Here is a 23,756-nt window from a genome sequence, read left to right on the forward strand (position 1 = left end):
CCCAGACCAAAGAGCTGTCCAACGACAATAGAGAGGAAATTGTACAACTCCACACGGCTGGAAAGGGCTACGGAGAAATTGCCAAGCAGCTTGCTGAAAAAAGGTCCACTGTTGGAGCAATCATTAGAAAATGGAAGAAGCTAAACATGACGGTCAATCTCAATTGGAGTCGAGCCCAATGCAAGATATAACCTCGTGGGGTCTCAATGATCCTTAGAAGGGTGAGGAATCAGCCCAGGACAACACGACATGACTTGGTCAATGACCTGAAAAGAGCTGGGACCACCGTTTCCAAAGTGACTGTTGCTAATACACTAAGACGTCATGGTTTGAACTCATGCATGGCACGGAAGGTTCCCCGCCTTAAACCAGCACATGTCAAGGCCCGTCTTGAGTTTCCCAACGACCGTTTAGATGATACAGAGGAGTCATGGGAAAAGGTTTTGTGGTCAGATGAGACCAAAATTGAACTTTTTGGTCATAAGTCTACCAACCATATTTGGACAAAGATGAATGATGAGTTCCATCCCAAGAACACCATCCCTACTGTGAAGCATGGGCTTGGTAGCATCATGCTTTGGGTTTGTTTTTCTGCACATGGGATAGGACGACTGCACTGTATTAAGGAGAGGATGACTGCAGCCATGTATTGTGAGATTTTAGGGAACAACCTCTTTCCCTCAGTCAGAGCATTGAAGATGCCAGGAAAACCAAGGAGTGGCTCTGTAAGAAGCATATCAAGGTTCTGACATGGCATGGCATGGCCTAGCCAGTCTCCAGATCTAATCCCAATAAAAAAAACCTTTGGAGGTAGCTGAAGCTCTGTGTTTCTCAGCGACAGCCCAGAAACCAGTCTGATCTAGTGAAGATCTGTGTGGAGGAGCGTGCCAAAAATCCCTCCTGCAGTGTGTGCAAACCTGGTGAACAACTACATAAATGTTTGACCTCTGTAATTGCAAACAAAGGCTACTGTACCAAATATCAACTTTGTTTTTCTCAGGTGTTGAAATACTTATTTGCAGCTCTATCACACAAATAAATTGTTAAAAAAAATCATACATTGTGATTTCTGGATTTTTCTTTTTCAATTAAATCTCTCACAGTGGACATGCACGTACAATGAAAATTTCAGACCCCTCCATGATTTGTAAGTGAGAGAACTTGCAATATAGCAGGGTGTTCAAATACAAATTTTCTTCACTGTACAGAAGTCAGGGACGTTAAATGTGTTGATGTACGTGGGCCGGGGAGGTGGACCGGGCACGGAGGTGGGTTGGCCACATGTGGGGGTTTGAGGGAGAGCTCCTTTATCCGACCACTGGTGTCTGAGCACCCATCATGGGTCCCCATGAGTACACTACATACTGTCATACATACTGTCGAGGAGTCCGTTGTTAGTGAGAAGTGATCCGCATATCATCTAAATATGGCTCGAAATGAAAGGGTAATATTGCCCCGGTCACTTCATTCGATTGTGAGATGTTCTCTTCTTCAAAAAGAGCTTCCGTGTCAGAAGGGGTGTCGGAAAAATCCGAAAATCTTTGTTGTTCGTCTTCCATTGCAGGTGGCACAGCGTTTTCTCAATGACAACTGTCCCAGTGTGACATCTGTAAATGACGTTGCAGGCAATATAACTGCCACTGGGATGTCGAGTGAGACTTCAATATCTTTGCACATGAATGACATACTCTCCGCTCATTTCTTTCATGTAGACATTGAAGTGAAGAATATTATATGTAATTTTCATCACAATATAAATTTTAAAATGTATATAGGGATGTCGGTAGACCTTTAAAGTCTATTCTGTAGTTAATTGGAATCCAGTGTAAAGACTTTAGAATTGGAGTCATATGCTGTGACCGCTGTCATTGTCAGAAACTGAGCTGCAGCATTCAGAATGAGTTGTTGCTGTTTAATACTCTTTTGGGGCAATCCAGTCATAAGACGTTTACATTAGTCAAGTCTACTTCTCCTGATCTCCTTGACACATACAAGCCTTCACTCTGGATATACTCTTCATCAAAAAGACCAATCCAGATGCACTGCTCCGTTGGCCTGCCTGCCCCTCAAGATTTTAATCCATTGCACACACTCATCCTTTCTTTGAATGCACAACACACTCTGGTACTATGGTTTCTTTCCACATCCCTAAAACAGGAGGTTAATTGAAAACTTCAACTTACCCAAAAGTGTGGAAGATTGTTTATATGTATGTACCCTGCCAGTTCATGGTGTACACTGCCTCTCACCTGGGGTTAGCTGGCATATGCTCTGCCATGCCTGCAAATCTAGTTAGGATAAGCAGTGTAGAAAATGGATCGATAGAAGTCATTCATCCATTTTCTTGGCCGCTTATCCTCACAAGGTTCGCAGGAGTGCTGAAGCCTATCCCAGCTGTCAACGGGCAGAAGGCAGGGTACACCTTAAACTGGTTGCCAGCCAATGGCAGGGCACATCAAGACAAACAGCCCCACTCACAATCATAGCTTGGAGCAATTTAGAGCATCCAATTAATGCATATTTTGGGATGTGGGAGAAAACTGAAGTGCCCGGAGAAAACCCAGGGAGGCACAGGAAGAATATGCAAACCCCACACAGGCGAGATTGAACCCTGGTCCTCAGATCTGAGAGGCCAAAACTTTACAGCTGGGTCACTGTGGCACCTGATAAAAGTCATGAAATCCTAAATGAGGCCAAACAAGTTAATTTTTTGTAGCGGTAAAACGTTTAAATCAGTCAAATTACTTCAGAACACAAAAAAGTTGAGTGGTGCAAACCACATCTACGTTGCTGTCAGCAAATACCCTTCAGTGTTGTTTTGTAATGTTAAAGTCGACAAAAAAAAAAACGATTAGTATGAGCACATTTTTAGTTAATGTAATTTAATTTTATTTTTTTTATTTGTTAATTTGCATGTGTTTTGCAATAGATTACTGGTGTATTAAGCATGCAAATCTCACCAAGCACATTGCTGTCCAACATACTCATGAAATGATAACATAAAATATGCGCTGATTTGCAACAGTTATGTAATCCCAATGTCACAAAGTGCCTATTTAACAACCAACAGTAGGTGCTGTACTGTAGATGCTATGTAAAAATTATATTGTTGCTATTTAAAGTGGGATTGTCATCCCTATAAACATTCTAAAATAGATATTGTAATGAAAAATACATACAACAGTATTCACTTCAATGTCTATATGAAAAAAATAAATCGGATCGTGCGTGATCCATGCTCAAAGTTGCGCAATTGAGTGTCCCTCGACATCCAAGTGGTCACCATATTAGTCGCGTCCTCTGCCCTTGACGTCATTTTCACTTCCGCCGTTGAAAACCCGCAGTGCCTACTACTATGGAAGCCGAACAACAGAGATATTTGGATTTTGCCGACGCCCCTTCTGACACCGAAGCTCTTTTCAAAATGGACAACACCACACAACCGAGTGAAGTTACCGGGGAAATATTACACTATTGTTTGAGCCCTCAGGGCAATATTACACTATTGTTTGAAGGCATATTCAGATGATATGTGATCACGGCCAAACCGCATCACCGTCCGATCCACTTCCGCGGCAGAGATGAGCCATCGCGGCTCATCACAGCCGGCTGGTGTGGCTTATGACAGAGCCAAGTGGTGCTGCTTTAGGGGGATGCTCACAGACGCCGCAGTACTGAGCAACACAGTCGAGCTGGGGCGCTTTATGCTCGCACGCGACTGAGTAATGCATTCTCGGCTGGGTTCTTTAGAGCCGCCCCGTCGCAAAGCCCGACGCACAGCCTTCTCAGAAGCTGTGACCGCCGAACACAGCGCCTTAGCCGGTGTGGCTGATTTTCTGCGCCCGTGGTCGTCCTCTGCACCCGTGCAATCCATTTTTCACAACGAACAGGGCCTCTTTCAAACTTATGAAGGGTAATTCCATTCTCCCGAGTGTTCAAGCAATGTCCAGCAATGCAACGACCTGGCATTTTGGCTAACAGGAAGGAACAACGAGCTACCTTCCCGTAGGTAAAACTAATGGAAACAAACGAGTCCACGAGGGGGCGCCGCTGTCCGTTACGTCACTTCCTGCTTCTTCTCAAAAACAAATCCCTGAGAGGATATTTCATGGCGGGAGTTACAAAAAACTGGATACGTAAAAATCATGTTTTGTGGTGAAAAAACACATGGGACCATATTGGCTCTGTGTTTTTCATTAATAATATACCAAAAATCATCCATTTCATGACAGGCCCACTTTAAAGGTCAAGTGTCATCTCTATAAACATTCTAAAATATATATTGTAATGAAAAATACATATTTAACATTATTAACTTCAATGTCTATACAAAAAAATTAATATGAGCGGAGAGCGCGTCATCCACGCGCAAAGTTGCAGAAGTGTCATTCTACGACATCCAAGTGGTCGCCATATTGCTGCATCCCCTGTCCGTGATGTCACCCGGACATTCGCCAATGAAAACAGTGGTGGACCCTACGATAGGAGACGAAAACGCCCATTCTGACACAAGCTCTTTTCGAAGAAGGGAACATCTCACAAACGAGCGAAGAAACCGTGGCAATATTACCCTATTGTTTCGAGCCATATTCAGATGATATCGATCTTGGTCAAACCGCCTCCCCGTCCGATCCACTTCCATGGCTCATCACAGCCGGCCGGTGTGGCTCATTTTTGGCGCTGAAGTGGCTTATCACGGAGCCGAGCCGAGCTGCTTTAGGGCGTTGTTCATAGCTGCCGCAGTCCGGGATGAACAACACCGTTGAGCCGGAGCGGTTTACGGCGTTGTCGTCGCGTGTGGCTGAGTGTGGCATTGACACCAGCATTCTTCAGAGCCGCCTCCGTCCGTAAGCCTGACGCTCAGCCTTCGTCGAAGCCGTGACCGGCGGACGCGGCACCTCAGCCAGTGTGGCTCATTTCCGGCGCCGATGTGGCTTATCACGGAGTCGAGCCGGGCTGCTTTAGGGCATTGTTCATAGCCGCCGCCGTCCGCGATGAATAATACCGTCGAGCTGGGGCGCTTTACGGCGTTGTCGTCACACGCAACTGAGTGCGGCATGCAATCTTTTGTTACCTTCTGAGAAACTATGATTTATTTTAGTAGCTGTATACACACCTACCTGTCATTTGGAACCAACGAAGCTCCCGTCCTCTGCACCCGTGCTATTTATTATTACAATAAGTACAATATTAATTGGTTTTAAGTCACACTGTCAAGAACTTAGATCGGGGATCGCCAACTGTAAACACTGAAAGAACCATTTAGAACAAAGGGAACCAATCTCTGTTTTTACCTGTAAAATTACAGTGTGCTCACTGTGTTCTCACTGTTTCTCAGAAACCTGAAGTGGGAGACTAACATCAACTCAATCCTTGAGAAGGTCCCAGACAGGATTAACCTTCTGCGGTTTCTGAGGAAGCACGGCCTGCCACAAGAGATATTGAGGGAGTTCTATATAGGAGTCATTGAGTAGGTTCTGTGTTACTCCTGTGTTAGTCTGGATGGTGGTGCCACAAAGAAGGAACTGCAACGGACAATCAAGGCTGCCCAAAAAAATAATTGGCACCTACTTATCCACTCCTGAGGTTATCCATAATGCCAAAACTGTCATGAGCTGTGCCCTCAAGTTGCATAGTTGGAGCTCGGGTGGTGCTTTGCACCCCTGTCGCCTTCTCCCCCACTTGGCAGTCATCATCACCACCTCGACCATCCACATGTTTTCTATCACCGCTTCATCACGTGCATTTAAGCCTGCCAGGTCCAATACGCCGCGACAATAATATTAATGTTCACCCCCAGCAGGCCGGCTCTTTACTTAGATGTAAGCTGCACCACTCCTCACAATATTGTGTTGTATGTTGTATGTTGTATGTTCTTCCTTGTGCTCAGTGCTCCTTCCATATTCCCAAGATTGCTGACCTCTTCCACCACAGTGTCAGTGGCCAAGCAGCCAAGAAAATTGATGGACATTGGAGGAAACCTGAGTGCCCGGAGAAAACCCACGCAGGCACAGGGAGAACGTGCAAACCCTACACAGGTGGGGGTAACATTTGAACCCTGGTCCTCTGAACAGTGAGGCCAACACTCTTACCTGTTGCTCCACCATGCTGCCTCAAAACAAAAAAAACAAATAAAAGGCAGCAGTAGAATTTGTCCTTCAATATTAATACACACTCAATAGGAGGAGGAAAAACTAAAAATAAAATAAAATCTGACTTTCAGAATAAAAAAAATGGGAAGATACTATACTGTGTATGAATATCTTATTTTTGCATGTGTATAATTCCTTTTTTCCCCCCTGTTCAGCTGTTAAGTCAAATATGTTTCCTTTTTTTTTATTTTTTATTTTTGCCAGAACAGTTTTATTGTGTCACAGAAGAGTTTTTAAACTCTACTGTTTTTTTTGTTAAGAGTTACAGTTGTTCACTCAAAGTTTTTGGAGGGGAGTAACAGAAAAAACAAAGGAGAGCAAGTGAAAAGGTAACCCAAGAAATTCACATAGTTATGGGATTTGTCGCAATGAGTGAGTCGCCCCTTACCCAGCGAATAACCCCCATGGGTCTGTGTCTGCAATTAGATGCATGATACTTGACACAGTTTTGCATGCACAATAAACGTCAGAAGTGTCCTGCTGTACCTGCACCGTGGGAGCTGAGTACCCCACCCCAATCAATGGCGGAGTCAGGCCAAAGATTCCACCTGAGAGTGGCCCGGTGAACGAGAGACCAAGGGAGGTCAACCGGTCCCACCATGGCACCCAAAAAAAAAAAAACAAAAACAGACATCTGAAGGAGGCCACAAGGACCCAAACACCCACTCTACAATCAACAAGCACCCACCTCATCTCACTTGACCACCACTGCCCTCACCCCGAGGTCGAGACGCACCCCCTACCAATGTGTTAGGCCCCCAACATAGCCAGGCTCTGTTCTGCCTGAAGGTGACATGGTGTCCCCTGTAGGGAGGATAGTGGCGCCTGACAAGGAAACAATTTGTGAAGCAATCTGGAGAGCATCCACGGAGCATGAGGGGAGAGCCCCCCACAACAAGCAGTCATCCAACAAGAGGGGGGTGGCACCAGGAGCGCACCCATGAGTCTTGTGAGAACCAACCTCTCCACCTGTTACTATAAATGCCAGGTCAGTTGGCCTACGCTGGGGTTAAGTGCCTCCCAAGTGGTGTGGTAAATTGAACAAAACAAACTCCCAATACACAAACTCACACACACACAGTCACACAATCCATTTCAATATGCCTAAATAGTGTATCGTATATTACAACATGTTTTGAAGCCGTGACTGTTTAGTTGGTAATACTCGACCTCTGTTGCCATCTAGTGGGCATTATTATACATTGAACCATAATTATGTTGTGTATTTTGGGATTTTTGTGAGACGTCTTCGAGCTTGTGGTGACTGCAATTTAATACCACATCTGTGTGTTGACAGCAGTTTGAAAAGTGGGATGAATAAGAATGTCGTCTGTGTGGGCGAACAATTTTCTTCACAGTCGAATCCACCATTGCTAAAACTTATACATTTAGTATACAATATGATATGATATGACACGATATATATGTTTGATGTATAGTAATTTAAAATATCGTGGTTCAATAAAATATATGGAGTGAAAATGTCACCCCTCTTAAACATTTCTATGAGCTGAATGAAAACATATTTTTGATAACACTGGACTGTCACAAATTACCATTTTACAACCTAAACCAAAAAAAAATCACAGCACAAAACACGATTGACAAACAACCCTCAAACGTGACTATTTACATAATTCAAATAACTAACATACCTGTTACTTGAGACCAATATGGAAAATGGGATGAGTAAGAGTGTCATCTGCGTGGCCGTACATTTTATGACTGTTGTATTAACAATTATTATCTGCACAATTGAGATTTAAGAAAAGAAATTAAGCACTAAATAAGATGTTTCTTTAAATTTTTTTTTTTTAATCCTTCACTGTAAAAAGCAACCTATAGAAGTTACCCAATAAATGTGGAGTAACAAATAGCAGCCACTTTAATTGGGTAAATTTAAACGACATATTTGGGGTGATGAGTATCTGAAATCCAAAACAATGAAATATTTACAAAACTTTGGCACACATTTCTAGTTACATTTCAACCACAGTGCCGGAGTTGAGGTGGACGATACTATAATTGTGTTCCTCAACGTCCACCTTCTCTCTTTGTATATTTACGTATTTCATGAATGCACACCTGCCTATTTTGGCACTGTCAAGTCTTTCAAAGCGAGTGCAGTGCTAATTGACTTATGGAGAGATTTAACTGTCAAATAAGTGCTATGCCTACACTTAAATCTTCAGCATTGAGGTGAGGATGGATGAGAAATTCCAAGAGATGGATTTATAAAAATGAAATGCACATATTGCCTGCTAAACTTACCTGATACACGAATAATTCAAGCAGGAGCAAATCTATGTATTGATCAACATTCATGTTCACGCTTATTTTCCCATATACAGTACACTGTCGTGCATTTTTGTATGTTTGTGTACTGATCCGCTAGCTGTTGAAGTGTATTTTGCCCTTGAGGCCATTCTAGCAAATGAAGGAAGCACTCTCAGAGACTGAAGTTGGGTTAGTTGTTTTATTTAGAGGCGTCAAAGTTGCAAGCAAACCGTCTACTCCTTTCTTACCTTTGTTTAACCCACCCCCCAAAAACAAACAAAATAAAAAGAGCCTCCCGGCTCATCGGTTCGTTTCTTAAAACATTCCCACTGCACCCACTGGGTGTGGACAGAATGTTCCATCCTCCCCTGTCCTGTCGGGGAGATCCACATCACTTGTTTCATCCTTCCCCCATCCTGGCACTGGGATATCTGTGGGGCTTACATACTTGGGTGCAATAAACAAATGAGTGCAGATTTGGAACCAGAACCCCTGGTGAGAACCCCAGGTGGTCATCCACAGGTGGCTGACTGTGAAAACACCAAATGTCCATATAATTTCTTTGAAGTGGACTTATTCAGAGGGTTTGTCCATGTTACTTTCTTCTAAGCTCAGACCCTAATTCTGCCCTCTCAGGATTTATCTTATCCATCCATCCATTATCTACTGCTTTTCTGTATTGGGTCACGGGGGAAGTAGCTTCATCAGGGATACCCAGACTCTTTCTGTTGGGACATGCCCGGAACACCTCATCATGGAGGTGTCTGAGACGCATCCAAATCAGATGCCCCAGTCTCCTCATCTGGCTCCTCTCAATGCGGAGGAGCAGCGGCTCGACACTGAGCTCCTCCCTGATGACCGAACTTCTTACCCTATCTCTGAGGGAGAGCCCACACACCCTGCGGAGGAAACTCATTTCGGGCGCTTGTATCTGGGATCTTCTTCTTTTGGTCATGACCCACAGCTCATGCCCATAAGTGAGGGTAGGACCGTAGATCGACTGGTAAAATGAGAGTTTTGCCTTTCGACTTGACTCCCTCTTTACCACAACGGACCGATACAAAGTCCGCATCACTGCAGACACTGCACCGATCCATCTGTCGATCTCCTGGTCCATTCTTCCCTCACTCATGAACAAGACCCCAAGATAATTGAACTCCTCCACTTGGGGCAGGATCTCATCCACAACCTGGAGAAGGCACGCCACCCTTTTCCGACTGAGGACCATAGGATTTGAAGGTGCTGATCCTCATCCCAGATGCTTCACACTCGGCTGCGAATTGCTCCAGTGAGAGCTGGAGATCACGGCTTGACGAAGACAACAGAACCACATCATCTGCGCAGAGTAGAGATGCGATGCTGAGGCCACCAAACCGGACACCCTCTACGCCTCAGCTGCGCCTAGAAATTCTGTCCATAAAATTTATGAACAAAATCGGTGACAAAGGGCAACCTTGGCGACGTCCAACTCTCACCGGAACCAGGTCCGACTTATTGCCAGCAATGTGGACCAAACTCTGACAGCGGTCGCACAGGGACTAAACAGCTCATATCAGGGAGTTCGGTACCCCATACTACCGAAGAACCCCCCACAGGACTCCCGGAGGGACACGGTCAAACGCTTTCTCCAAGTCCACAAAATACATGTAGACTGGTTGGGCGAACTCCCATGCACCCTCGAGGATCCTGGTGAGGGTGTGGAGCTGGTCCACTGTTCCACTGTTCCACAGCCAGGACGAAAACCACGTTGATCCTCGTGAATCCGAGATTTGACTTCCCGACGGACCCTCCCCTCCAGTACCCCTGAGTAGACCTTACCTGGGAGACTGAGGAGTGTGATCCCTCTATAGTTGGAACACACCCTCCGGTCATCCTTTTTGAAAAGGGGGACCACTACCCCATCTGGAAATCCAGAGGCACTGTCCTCGATGTCCACGCAATGTTTCAGGACGTGTCAACCAGGACAGCCCCACAACATTCAAAGCTTTTAGGAACTTCGGGTGAATTTGAACCAGGGGTGCCCTGCCACCAAGGAGCTTTTTAACCACCTCGGTGCCCTCAACCCCAGAGATAGAAGAGCCCGCCTCAGAGCACCCAGACTCAGCTTCCTTGTGAGAAGACATGTTGGTGGAATCGAGGAGGTCTTCGAAGTATTCTCCCCACCAACTAACAACATCCCGAGTTGAGGTCAGCAGCGCCCCGTCCCCACTATACACAGTGTTGACGGTCCACTGCTTCCTCCTCCTGAGATGCTGAAAGGTGGACCAGAATTTCCTCAAAGTGGTCCTGAAGTCATTCTCCATGGCCTCCTCAAACTACTCCGATGCCCGGGTTTTTATCTCAGCGACCACCAAAGCTAGATTCCACTTGTACAGCCGGTACCTATCAGCTGCCTCGGGAGTCCCACAGGTCAGAAATGCACAATTGGACTCCTTCTTCAGCTTGACAGCATCCCTCACTGTTGGTGTCCACCAACGTGTTTGTGGGATGCCGCCATGACAGGCACCAACCACCTTACGACCATAGTTCCATTCAGCCGCCTCACCAGTGGAGGTGCGGAACATCGTCCACTCGCACTCAATGTCCGCCGCCTCCTCCGGGACGTGGGCAAAGTTCTTTTGGAGGTGGGAGTTGAAATTCCTTCTCACAGGGGAATCTGCCAGCCGTTCCTAGCAGACCCTCACAATACGTTTGGGCCTGCCATGTCGGACTGCCATCATCCCCTACCATCGGAGCCAACTCACCACCAAGTGGTGATCAATTGACAGCTCCACCCCTCTCTTCACCCGAGTGTCCAAGACATGCGGTCGCAAGTTCAATGACAGGACATTGTGTTCGTTATGGACAATCCGTGATGAGCACAGAAGTCCAGGAACAGAACACCACTCGAGTTCTGATCAGAGCCACCAGGCGTTTGCCTTCGAGCCCTACCTCTAGGCCTGGCTCCAGAGGGGGGCACCGGTGACCCCTGTCCGGGCAAGGGAAACGGTCCAATTTTTGTACTCATCATAGGGGTTTTGGGGTCGTAATTTGTCTGGTCCCTCACACTCGGACCTGTTTGCCATGGGTGACCCTACTAGGGTCATGAAGCCCCAGACAACTTAAATCCTAGGGTAATCGGGACACACAAATCCCTGCACCACAATAAAGTGACGGCTCGAGGAGGGGTGTTATCTTATGTAATGCCAAAATACACAATATATTTATGTTATACAATGCCAAATTACACATCACTAGGCGGCACGGTGGCTCAGCTGGAAAGCGTTGGCGTAACAGTTATGAGGACCCGGGTTCAATCCCAGGTGTGCCTTCTGGAGTTTGCTTGTTCTCCCCGTGCCTGCAGGGGTTTTCTCCGGGCACTCCGGTTTCCTCCCACATCCGAAAAGCATGCAACATTAATTGGACACTCTAAATTGCCCCTAGGTGTGATTATGGGTGCGGCTGTTTGTCTCTATGTTCCCTGCAATTGGCTGACAACCGGTTCAGGGTGTACTGCGCTTCCTGCCCGTAGCTGGGATAGGCACCAGGACTCCTGTGACCTCTGTGAGGATAAGAAGCTAAGAAAATGGACGGACGGATACACTACACTATCAACCAATCAGAGTGATCAGTTTTTACTGACGGGTGACACCATTTCATGCCGATGAGCTGATGACACATCACCCACTTTGTACGGCATGGATGTGTCATGTCATGTGTTATGCAGTACCAATCAATGGCTTTTAGGTGGCTTTTATTTAGCTTTTCTTGACAACCCTTTTTACTGTTGTAGTGTAGGTAAATTGTTTTATCTATCGAAAATAGTAATGCAAATTTTAGATGATTGCCATGAATTATACTCACCAATCTATAAAATCAGGGTCACGAGGCACTGAACTCTACCCTAGCTGACGTTGGGTGACTGCACGCTTATTTGTCCACCTGCCAATCGCAGGGCAGACAAACAACCATTTGCACTCACATTCACACCAGAACTTTAGAGTCAATCATACTTTGCATGTTTTTGGAATGTGGGAGGAAACCTACACAGGCAGAGGGAGAAAATACAAACTCCACAAAGTCGAGGTCAGGATTTGAGCCTGGTTCACAGAACTGTGAGGGAGATGTCCTAACCAGCTGGTCACTGAGCCGTCTTTTAGGTAGCATTTCAATTTATTAGTATTGCTTAAAATCTTATACAAGATTGTTTTATTATTTGTTCTTTGGGAGAACAGTACATTTAAAACATCTTTGAGAGTAGTAATTATATTTAAAAAAAATACTAGAACTTTTACAATTACACATCACTGATTCTATAGTTGTACATTTGCCTGACACCGCTGCAGGCAGCATGAGTTCAGTTCTCACTCATTAACAGTGTGAATTTCATACTGAATGGTTGTCTGTGTCTATAAAGTGTGTGCCCTTTGAATGGCTGCCGACCAGTTCGGGGTGCCGTCCGTCTTTTGCCCAAAATTAGCTGGTTTAGGCTCCAACACTCCGCGACTCTGAACAGGATCTTGAGAATGGATAGATGGATAACAATTGCAGATTTTCTGTTTTCCAATGGCTTTAATTTAGTGCTGCTGCAGGTCACACCTGGAGGGGACGTAAATCTTTGAAGCAATTCTACAATTTTGCCAATGTCATTTGCCATTGATGCAAATTAAATATGCATGTGTCATAATAAAGGTGGAATACATCCCACTGGTTGGGTGACAGTTATGTTCCTTTCATCTATCTATTCTGTGTCCTCCAGCCAGTTAAAATGTGTTTGGCTGATGCAACACAACAAGATCATTTGTTGTTGTTTTTTGTGTTGAGACCATGTTAGATTTTCCCCCAGGTATTGTTAAAAAAGATCAACTAGTGGCAGTCAGTAGAACCCAGTTGCCACACACCGCAAACATTGGCAGCAATCCTGAAGTCCCGTGGCATTATCTCTGCTTCTGCTGCTCACATTACAGCAACCCGCTGGGGCTTTGCTGCCTCCAAAGTCTCCCTTGGCACCTGCTGTCCATCTATCCTTCTTATGTCCCTTCACCTTGCTGCATTTCTGCTTCTTTCTTCAATCCTTTCTCTTTTTCTACCTCCCTCCTTCCCTGCGATCCTCTCCAACCATGTGCTGAATTAATTTCCTTCTTTGCTTCTTATTTATGTCTTCCGATGGCTGTCTCCCATAATACTGTCACCTTCCTCACCCTTCATTTCTTTCCATCTCATTGTCCCTCAGTACAAATCCCCCTATTTTATCATTACTGACTACCTCCTATCCTTTCCTTTGTTATAGCGATATAGCTACCTCTTTTGCTATGCATTTGTCTCTTCATATCACATCTCTGGTTCTGACCTACCCAGACAGTCCAGATGCAATTCCGATTACTGTTTCCGTTCATTCTGCATTCCCTACAGATTTTTTTACCTTTTCTACTGGTTCATTTTTAAACCACGCTGTCCTTAACATTCTATCTTACTGGATCTCCCCTGCATAAGCCTATGCTGACTACCAACAGTGTAATCAGATATAACTGGACTTACAGCTGACCAGATTTTATTCTCTGCAGGGACTTTTTTACATCTACCTTCTATATGACCACACACACATGCACGCATACACACCCACACACACACACACACACCACACACACACACACACACACACACACACACACACACACATCTTGCTATCTGCACTGCCAAAGAAAAGTTAGATGCAAACTAGAATTACGACAAGTGATAAGTAGAGGAACAAAGATTGGAGACTGACTGTTTGTTATTGCTCTTGTATTGGATCTCTTGAGATGGTCCAACTTTGTATTTACATATATTTGAATTCCTTGTGTGTTCTTAGATACTTGGCCATTAAAACTGATTCTGATTCTGAGAGTACAGAACTACATTTTCAGGGAGCAGACATTTTTTGACCTGCCTGAAATCCAATACAGAATGCAACAAAAATGTAATGTCGCTATATTAGATTTAGAAGGTCAGTTTGTTGATATGTACAGTGTAAAGAATTTCAGCTATGCTGAAGCTACCGACAATTTCAAAAATTGTATTTTTCCATCAACAACTGATATGTCCTATTAATGGTATGATCCTAGACTCTTCATTAGCAGCTTTATATTGGCAAACCCTACTTATGCTAGATGACAAGTTGGATGGCAGATGGCAAAGTTCTGTTAATTTTCACTCCAATGTTTACATACTATAATTTTGAAAGCACACATATTGGTATCACTGCACGATCGTCATCATCATTGCAGGAACTGATTGAAACCTAAACAAGCAAAGGTGGGCTGGACATCTGATTTGCAGATAGATTGGACAAATTGCTAAATTTCAACTGAAAAAACAAACATTTGCACGCAATACCAAACAACAATTGTCAAGTGAGACAACAAACAAGAATAAGAAGCTGTTTGCTGCCCTGTGGACCTGTGCTCCAAATCTGTCAGAACAGTGTTGATGCTTTATAATCGCATGATATGTCAGTGCATATTTTGAATGTCATCAAAATGCCATGATGCAAGATAATTCATCATTTAAAGGACGGGTCATCTTCGTCACAGGGGGACCGGGCTGAAAAATTACAGAGCAGCGAAATTGATTTAAAGCCTGTAATGAGAAAAGGGGGAGACTGCAGAAAATACAGCAAACAGCACCAAGCTCTCCCGTCAGTCATTGTCAAATCCAGGGCCTGCAATACGGTCAGGTGAAAGCCATCAGTAAGTGCCAGCTTTAGAAGTGAATCAGAGCTGATTGGAATCATCCAATCTAAACTGTGGCAACTAAGATTAGAACTCTAATCTCTGTCAGTGTCACACTTCTTAAATATATCCCCAAATGGATTAGATAAACCAGAAGACAAAATGTAACCCAAGTCCTCTTGAAAAGTGTACTCTGTGAGATTGAAGTTGAGCGTGAATGACAGAATTCACAAGTGGGCTTACTCTCACAATAACAGATGAATTCACAAAGAAATTGACACAAATTATCAACTGGAGCACAAGTTGTGAAAAATATCCCGTTCACGTTCAATGTTAGGTTGGCTATACTGTCTTTACTTTTGCAAAAGAATATCAAATCCCTTATCACTATTATAATGGAGATTATCATTCTCACAAAAGCATGTATTTATAATAGTCCAATGTATGGTGACTTCAATATTATGGTAGGTTGTTAGCACCTCCTGCCAAGGACAGGCCCGCCTTGTGTACCCTGTTCTGGTCGCTTGGTGATAGACAGTTATGGGCATGGGGGGATGAACTGGAGGGACTACGCCCCTTTTCTCTCTCGTGGGGGGCAGAGGTCGGGGCACTTTGGGTCCTGCAGAGTGGGTATCACCCCACTGGTTGGGTTCTCCAGTCGATGGGCTTGGTGGGTGGGAGTGGAGGGAGCAAAGCCCATCCTTCCACTATCTGCGAGCTCAGCAATTTACATTGATCAGACAGAAATTAAGTTCAGTTCACATTCGCACAAGTAGTTCATTTCTTAGCCACTTACCCTCACAATGGTCGCTGGAGTGCTGGAGCCTATCCCATCTGTTATCGGGCAGGAGGCAGAATACATCCTGAAAAAACTGCCAGCGAGTCGCAGGGCACATGGAGACAGACAACAATCGCACTTGGGGGCAATTTAGAGTCTTCAATTAATGTATGTTTTTGGGATGTGGGAGGAAACTGGAGTGCCTCAAGAAAACCCATGCAGGCCCGGAGAGAAGATGCAAACTCCACACACTTTGGGGGCTGGGATTTGAACTTTGAACTGTCAGACCAACGCTTTCCAGCTGAGCCACCGTGCCGCCTGTAACAATCAGTTTGGCAAAAATATTTACTTTATTGTCAACCACCCATCCATTTTCTTTACCACTTTATCCTGACTAGGTTTGCGGGCGTGCTGGAGCGTATCCCACCTATTTACGGCCGAGAGGCAGGGTACACCCTGAACTGGTCACCAGCCAATTGCAATTCATTGTCAACCATCTGTTAAAAAACATTGTAGTAATTTCTACAGCAAGATTGTCGGGATGAGGTGAGGCCATAGTGTCACAGAAAAAGTTTTAATTTGATAAAAATGGGAGAGAAAAAAAAACAGTCCCCTCTGCCGTCTAGGAGGTGGTAATGCCGCCTCACGTTCCAGTCCAGGAGGAGGCGATGGCGGCGCCGCCGCCTCACGTTGCTGTCCAGTAGGTGGCGAGGGTTCCCCTGCCGTCTCACGTTCCTGTCCAGCAGACGGCGGCGAGGGTTCCCCAGCCGCCTCACGTTCCTCTCCAGCAGACGGCGGTGAGGGTTCCCCAGCCGCCTCACGTTCCTGTCCAGCAGATGGTGGTGAGGGTTCCTCAGCTGCCTCATGTTCCTGTCCAGCAGATGGTGGCGACAGTCTCCCAGCTGCCTCATGTTCCTGTCCAGCAGACGGCAGCGAGGGTTCCCCAGCCACCTCACGTTCCTGTCCAGCAGATGGCAACGAGGGTTCCCCAACCGCCTCACGTTCTTGTCAAGCAGATGGTGGCGAGGGTTCCCCAGCCGCCTCACGTTCCTGTCCAGCAGACGGGGGCGAGGGTTCCCTAGCTGCCTCACGTTCCTGTGCAGCAGATGGCGGCGACAGTCTCCCAGCCGCCTCATGTTCCTCTCCAGCAGACAGCAGTGAGGGTTCCCCAGCCACCTCACGTTCCTGTCCAGCAGACGGCAGCGAGGGTTCCACAGCCGCCTCACGTTCTTGTCCAGCAGATGGTGGCGACAGTTTCCCAGCTGCCTCACGTTCCTGTCCAGCAGACGGCGGCGACTGTCCCGAGGTGGCCCCACGCTCCTGCTTTGTCGGCGACCGACCCGAGGTTGCCCCACGCTCCTGCTTCGTCAGCGACCGACCCGAGGTTGCCCCATGCTCCTGCATCATCGGCGATTGGTCCACGGTCGCCCCCCATTCCTGCTTCATCGGCGACTGGCACGCAGTCGTTCCACGCCCGTCTCGACGGCAACAGAAGATGGCGATGGGTCATTGGCATCCTCACGGCGATGGAACCACAGTCGTCTTCGTTCCAGTCTCGAGTCTTTGAGTTTCATGAACTATGATGTGAATATTTCTCATTATTTGGAGCACAAAACCTGTTAGAAGTCTGATCTTGGTCATTCAAAATAATCTAAAAAAAAAAGAACAAAAAGAGCTTCAACTAAACATGAAACTCCTTAAAAGTTGAAATAGCTTTACTTTGACTCTGGTTTCGAAACTGTCTTAAAAGGTCCCCAAGAAAAAAGAACAATGAAACAGACGAGACTACGACAAGTTCTAATCTAGGCACTCTTTCTTTTTTTGATTGCATCATGTGATAAAAACACAGCTCAAAGAAGTCTCACATCTTTTTGATCTTTTTTTTTTATTGTTGTGCGGGCGATGAAGGAAGGGAAAAGAACTGGAGGCAAACAGAGAAACACAGAGGAAGAAACTTTCAATAACAACTTCACAGATCACAGCAGATGCACTAAAAGATACCCCACAAAGAGACAATCATTCACAAAACACATTCAACTTTTGGTTTCATGACGTCAAATAGATTCTAGTTGAGCAAGATCTGAGAGTCAGTTCATTCCACACCACGAAGCTGAATGGAGCATAAGTAAAAGATTTAAAACATCTGTGTCACACACCTCAGGCTGCATTTGCATTGAAGGTCTTTTGTTATGCCAATTTCCGATTAAATGTCATAACTGTCCATTCCAATTTACAGTAAGTTACTGTAAAAACCCCATGAAATGTTTTACAGTGGATGGAACAAAAGAATCTCTTCTTTTTTGCGTGTCCTGTTCAGCTGTTAGATCAGGGGTCGCGAACCTTTTCGACTGACAGCCATAAATACCAAATATTTTAAAATGTAATTTCAAAAGAGCCATGCAATATTTTAAAAACATATTCACACTTTTAGAATACAATAAGCCTCTGAATTCTTTTAAACAACATTGTTATCATAACAAAAGTAATTCTTACCATTAATGGAATTTCAGGTGCTGTCTGGTTTTGCTGATGGCGAGATAGTCTGTTTCAGCTGATTAAGCTTCATGCAAGCGTTGAAACTTCCATCCGTTTATCGTGAACATAATTCATTTTGATTTGCCATCATGCTGGTATGATGGTGAACAGTTCTTTCCGAAAATGTCATGTCTTATTTGTTCGTGTCAGGCACTCATCTCCATGCTTTGCTTGCATGCAAGGAGAACGTAAGAGAACTGCACCCCACAATTCTCCACCACGCTCTGGAGCAGTTCTCCCTGGCCCCTTAATTTTATTTGGCTTCACAATTACAACATCCTGAAAAGGTGAAGGGACAATCATTGTTTTGATCAAATATTGTGTAATGTGACAGACAAGTAATGGAAATAGCATTCGTAACCATTTTAGAATTAGTAAGTATGGCAGAGGTCATCTCGAAGTTGTCCTCCAGGTGGCCTCCATTGAACTGACTCTGTCTGGTCTTCTGCAGCCAGCTTCTTCCTTTTTCTGGTGAAACCTGTTTCCTGCTAATATTGCTGAATAAGCTCTATATTTTATTTGTTCAGCAAAATAATTTGATTGCAAAACAAATGAATAATAACTGATTTTCACAATTTTTCCAACAGTTTGATTAGCTTGTCTTTATGCTTTAAGTTGTCAAAATATTTATTGCCAACGATGAGTATGAATGCTTTGCCATACTCCCCATCTGTGAATTTAAACACACAGCAGTATCCTTTTTCTCCACAAAGGCTGTCCGTTCTTGTTAAAAACTTCAGTACTCATCATGTTTTTTTTCTTTGAGCGACCGTTGTCAAAAGCGTTTAAATAATTACTTGTTCCGACCGGCATTCCAACCTTCTGCGCCTGCGCACATCTACTGCAACCCCACTATGACAAACTCTCTCTCTGCGTTATTTGCCTACACGACAGAATCACATGTACAATATTTCGTTATGAGGGTTTCTGCGAGCCTAATGCGACCATCAAAAGAGCCAGGTATGGCTCGTGAGCTATAGGTTCTTGACCCATGTGTTAAATAAAGCAGGATGGAGAATCTGCGTCCCCTTTATGCTGGAACAGTTTTATTGTGTCACAGTGGAGGTTTTGAGCTTCCTCTGTGTTTTCTCCATATGTTATTTGAATTTTTATTGAGGTTCAGATTTGATCAGTCGAACAGAATTTTTAGAGGGGTGAGAGTAACAAAGACAAAGCACTAACTGTTCACAGAATGAGAAAGCTAAATCATTCCACATCTACAACAAAGAAACATTAAATATGGATGTTACATGGGGCTATTGCCCTACACTCTGTGAAGGAAGGAAGGGACAAGATAGGACAGGAGAAGAAGCATGTAAGACAAGGATCGTGAACCTAGCTATATAAGTGGAATGTGGTGGGGATGACTAAGTGAATTATAGAAGTCTGTAGAAAGAGAATATTATTGGGGGGATTACATAAGCACTTCATGGATACAAGTTATTTGTTGCAATACATGAGTAGTCCCACACCTAGTGAAAGAATCCCAGTGGTTTGTGCCTCTGGATGCACACAAGTGAATTCAGACCATTGTGCATGCAAAAAGATGGATAGGAATGTCCTATATTTGCTACGTCCGCAATGAGGAGGAGAAGTACCTCACCCAATAAATCAAGGACAGAAACAAGACCAGTGGTCCACCGGAGTACAAGCCACTAGGCAAGACACATTCCACACCCAGGGTAGTATGCTGGCCTCTCTGAGGTGCCCCCACAATTGGCCACTAGGTGGTGGCTGGAGGAACTAAATGGCATCCCCCAAAGCCAACCCCTCCACCACTGCTCCACACGACCCTCCAACACCCCCACTAGAACAGGAAGCCCCCCACAACACGCAGGGCACACAATCCAGCTAGTCCAATCCCCACCTGAGGACAGGAAAATGTCCTTTATCTGTTGAAAAATGGGGGTGGGTGTCGAGAATCCAGGGAGCAGCCAGGGGCAATGAGATGGGAGGACCCAGGCCAAGCAGTCATCCAGCCTGGGGGCTTCAGGAGCATATAAATAAGTGTAAAACCCACCTCCCCCTTCATATTATGACTGCCAGGTCCCTGACTGGTGGTGTGGTGCATTTAAAATCTGGAGGGCCAGTGAGCCGAGGTGGGGGGGAGGTTACTTTTTCAAATTAATAATTGGGTACGAAACTTGATTTAAGATTTTATCTTATCCACACAGGGCAAGTAAATATGTAAGGACAATCAAGTACAGTATATATATCCACCCTTACAAATGTTTGGCTAAATGTCCCTTCGCACACGTCACCCCAACCAGATGGTTTAAAGTTATTAACAAGCTTCTGGCAAGATTCCAGCTGCCTATTTGACCGATCTTCTTTACCAAACGAGTGGATGCAATCCATTTAAATTGGTTGGTTTACTGGCAGAAAAGTTCATCAAGCGTTAAGGTCGGGCTTTCAGTCATACATTCTGATTTATCCATTCCCAAAGTACTTTTGATGTAAGTTTGGCATAATTTTTCAGTTAGAAAAAAACATTTAAGTTCCATGTTACAAAGGTCCAGTTGTTGATACCAAATGTATTACTTTTTTTTCTGAATTAGCCCTTCATCATTAATTTATTAATTTTGCACCAATACCACGAGTAGCAAAACTTGAGCTTGGTGTTTACGATGTTTGTTTACACTGATGCTGTTCCAAGTCAGATTTGACCCTTGCCTGCTAAAATAGATTTTTACCACTGTGTGTTAAATCAAGGGAAAAGGTGCTAATAGTAGGAATCATGAAACTCTTTAACTGTACAAGCCATAAATACAGTACAGTATGTGCATCTTTTATTGGATCTTTTATCGGACAGTGGACAGAGGACAGACACTGATTTTCAGGTCATGGGAGAATGTCAAAGCAGTGAAAGACTTAAACAGCACACAAAAGATCATCCCTTCGAAAGAAAAGTCATACAGAGGTCAGACAGAGCCTTGACACATGTGAGATATGCACCTCGAAAGTCAAGCACTTCCAATGGAGACAATTACATATAAATAGCAAAACAAATAACCAATATACAAAGTATCAATTTGATCGAGGATATATAAAGGAGGTCAGATGGTCATGAAACTACCTTAGCTGACATTTCAGGGACTGAGGTTATGGCAAACTGTCAGTGGGTATTAGATGAAAATATAAAAACATAAAGTCACAATACACATTCCCTTTTCTCTTCAATTGTTTGGCAACAGTTCAGCGGGTACCTCGCCTCTCACCTGCAGTTAGCTGGGATAGACTCCAGCAGACCCATTTCTCTATTGAGGATAATCACACGCCAGATGTGTGATCCTCATTTGAGAACGCTGAAAAATAGAACGATTGAAAGATTCAGAGAACGTTGACCAGAACATCATGGTGTGACAGGGCCATTAGTTTTGTGTCGGATTTAATTTTTCCGACATATTTCCAATCTCCACACTACAGTGTGTCCCTAAGTTTTTCATTACAATATTTTCCATTTTAGTTCATTTGAACCAGTCAACAACTCCTATAGAGTTCGAAGTGGCTTTGTTCTGGAGTTCTCAGTGGATTTGTTCTATAACTCTTTCAAGAGGTGAATTGTTGCCTTTATTTTCCAAAGTGGCATGTTAAGTTTACAACTGAGGCTTTACCTCTTTCACACAATTTTCTCTTGCACACGCGGGGTTAGGGGTATTTATGTAATTTATTGCAAAGCTTTTTACACACGTAATTTAAATGCGAGACAGGACTCCGCCACCCTCAGGGTGTTTTGGGAATTTTAGGAGCAAAAGCTATTTGCACACGGAATTTAAGTGGGAAACAGGGCTCCGCCATCCTCAGGGTTTTTCCACCCTTAAACTGCTTGACATTGACTAGTATTGACAAGTCTTGATCATGTCTCCTTTCACACTTTAATGACTCCCCGTCATGTACTCTTTGAACTGGTTTCACTCTTTTTAAACCAAAATTGGACTCACCCTGTTGTCTTCTGTACGTCTCTGGATCCCGTCAACCATCAGATACCAGCCGGCGGGCTGCACACTAGTCCCGGAAAGGGTCTTTAGACTCAGAATGAGTCTGCCGTGGCCACGGTCTTTCTGGTATTCAACACACCCGCTGGAATCCTCAGGCATCTTGGGATCTGGCTCGAAGGGCCAATTTAATGTCAGGTTTAAGCAGGCTAGGACATTTAAAGTACAATTTTTAAGGAAGGAAGACAAGAGGAACTTCTGTGGTCCACATTACAACAAAGCAAATGTGACAAACAAAGCAACTGTGACAAAAATAGTCCCATGTGAGTCTTTGCGATGTCTACACCATCCTCTTGATATCGTCAGTCTTTATGTTCTTCTGCATCACTGTCTGGTGTTTCCACGGCACCCAATGAAACTCGATTGGATCACATTATTTCTGTACATCATAGCAAAGTTTCCAAGGCACCCAATGAGCCTCTCGATTGCATCACATCACACAAGGAATGAATTATTAAAATCCAAGAAAGTAAATATGAGATAATTTTATATCCTATTAATCCAACAGAAATGGCTGTGGACTGGTCGCCGCTGAGGCTTGGTCATGAGGCGGCCGGGGACTGGTCGTCGCCGAGTACTAGTCATGAGGCGGCCGGGGACCAGTCACCAGCAAGGCTTGGTCATGGGACAGCTGAGGATCAGTCGCTGCCAAGGCTTGGTCGCGAGGCGGCCGGGCACCGGTCGGCGGTGGGTTTTGGTGGTGAGACGCCGAGAATGTCCAATTGCTGCTGAATAAGATCCACAATTTTAGAGATCAACGACTTGGACCCCACTGGCGACTGAGCCGGTGAAGCGTCAGGGGAAGTCGCCTTAGACTCGACCGTCGCTGGAGTGGAAGTGGGATGCCGTTGTGACTTGGTTGGCGGCGGCTGAGGTTCGGCCATTGCTTGAGACACGTGGATGGATGATGGTTGGTTGTCTTGGTCGCTGCACCGCGGGAGACGCCAGGCGGCACCCTGCTTGGTTGTCTCCTCTGGCTGCCACGCAGAGAGCCTGGATTGATGGCTAAACGGGTTCCGAAAAAAGGATTAGAGGAAGAGGACGAAGGAAGGCATACAGGAGCGGGAAGCGTAGGACCGCAAAACAAACTCCTCAAGACTCATCACTGGGAGGGAAAGTTCAAATTCATTGTCCGAGTCAGAATAAGACAGTCGGTCACATAAATTTAAGTCTTCCTCGTAATCCAAAAAATCTGAATCCAAAACAATATGTGGTGGTGAGCGAGTCGTGGTTGGTATGTACTCATGGTACACGGGCGGTGTGGGAGGCAAGGTAGAAGAGGATGACATAATGGAGCCCACCCGGATAGGAGATGGTTGATCATCAGGCA

This window comes from Syngnathoides biaculeatus, chromosome 7, assembly GCF_019802595.1.
Source record: "Syngnathoides biaculeatus isolate LvHL_M chromosome 7, ASM1980259v1, whole genome shotgun sequence".
Taxonomy (NCBI): Eukaryota; Metazoa; Chordata; class Actinopteri; order Syngnathiformes; family Syngnathidae; genus Syngnathoides; species Syngnathoides biaculeatus.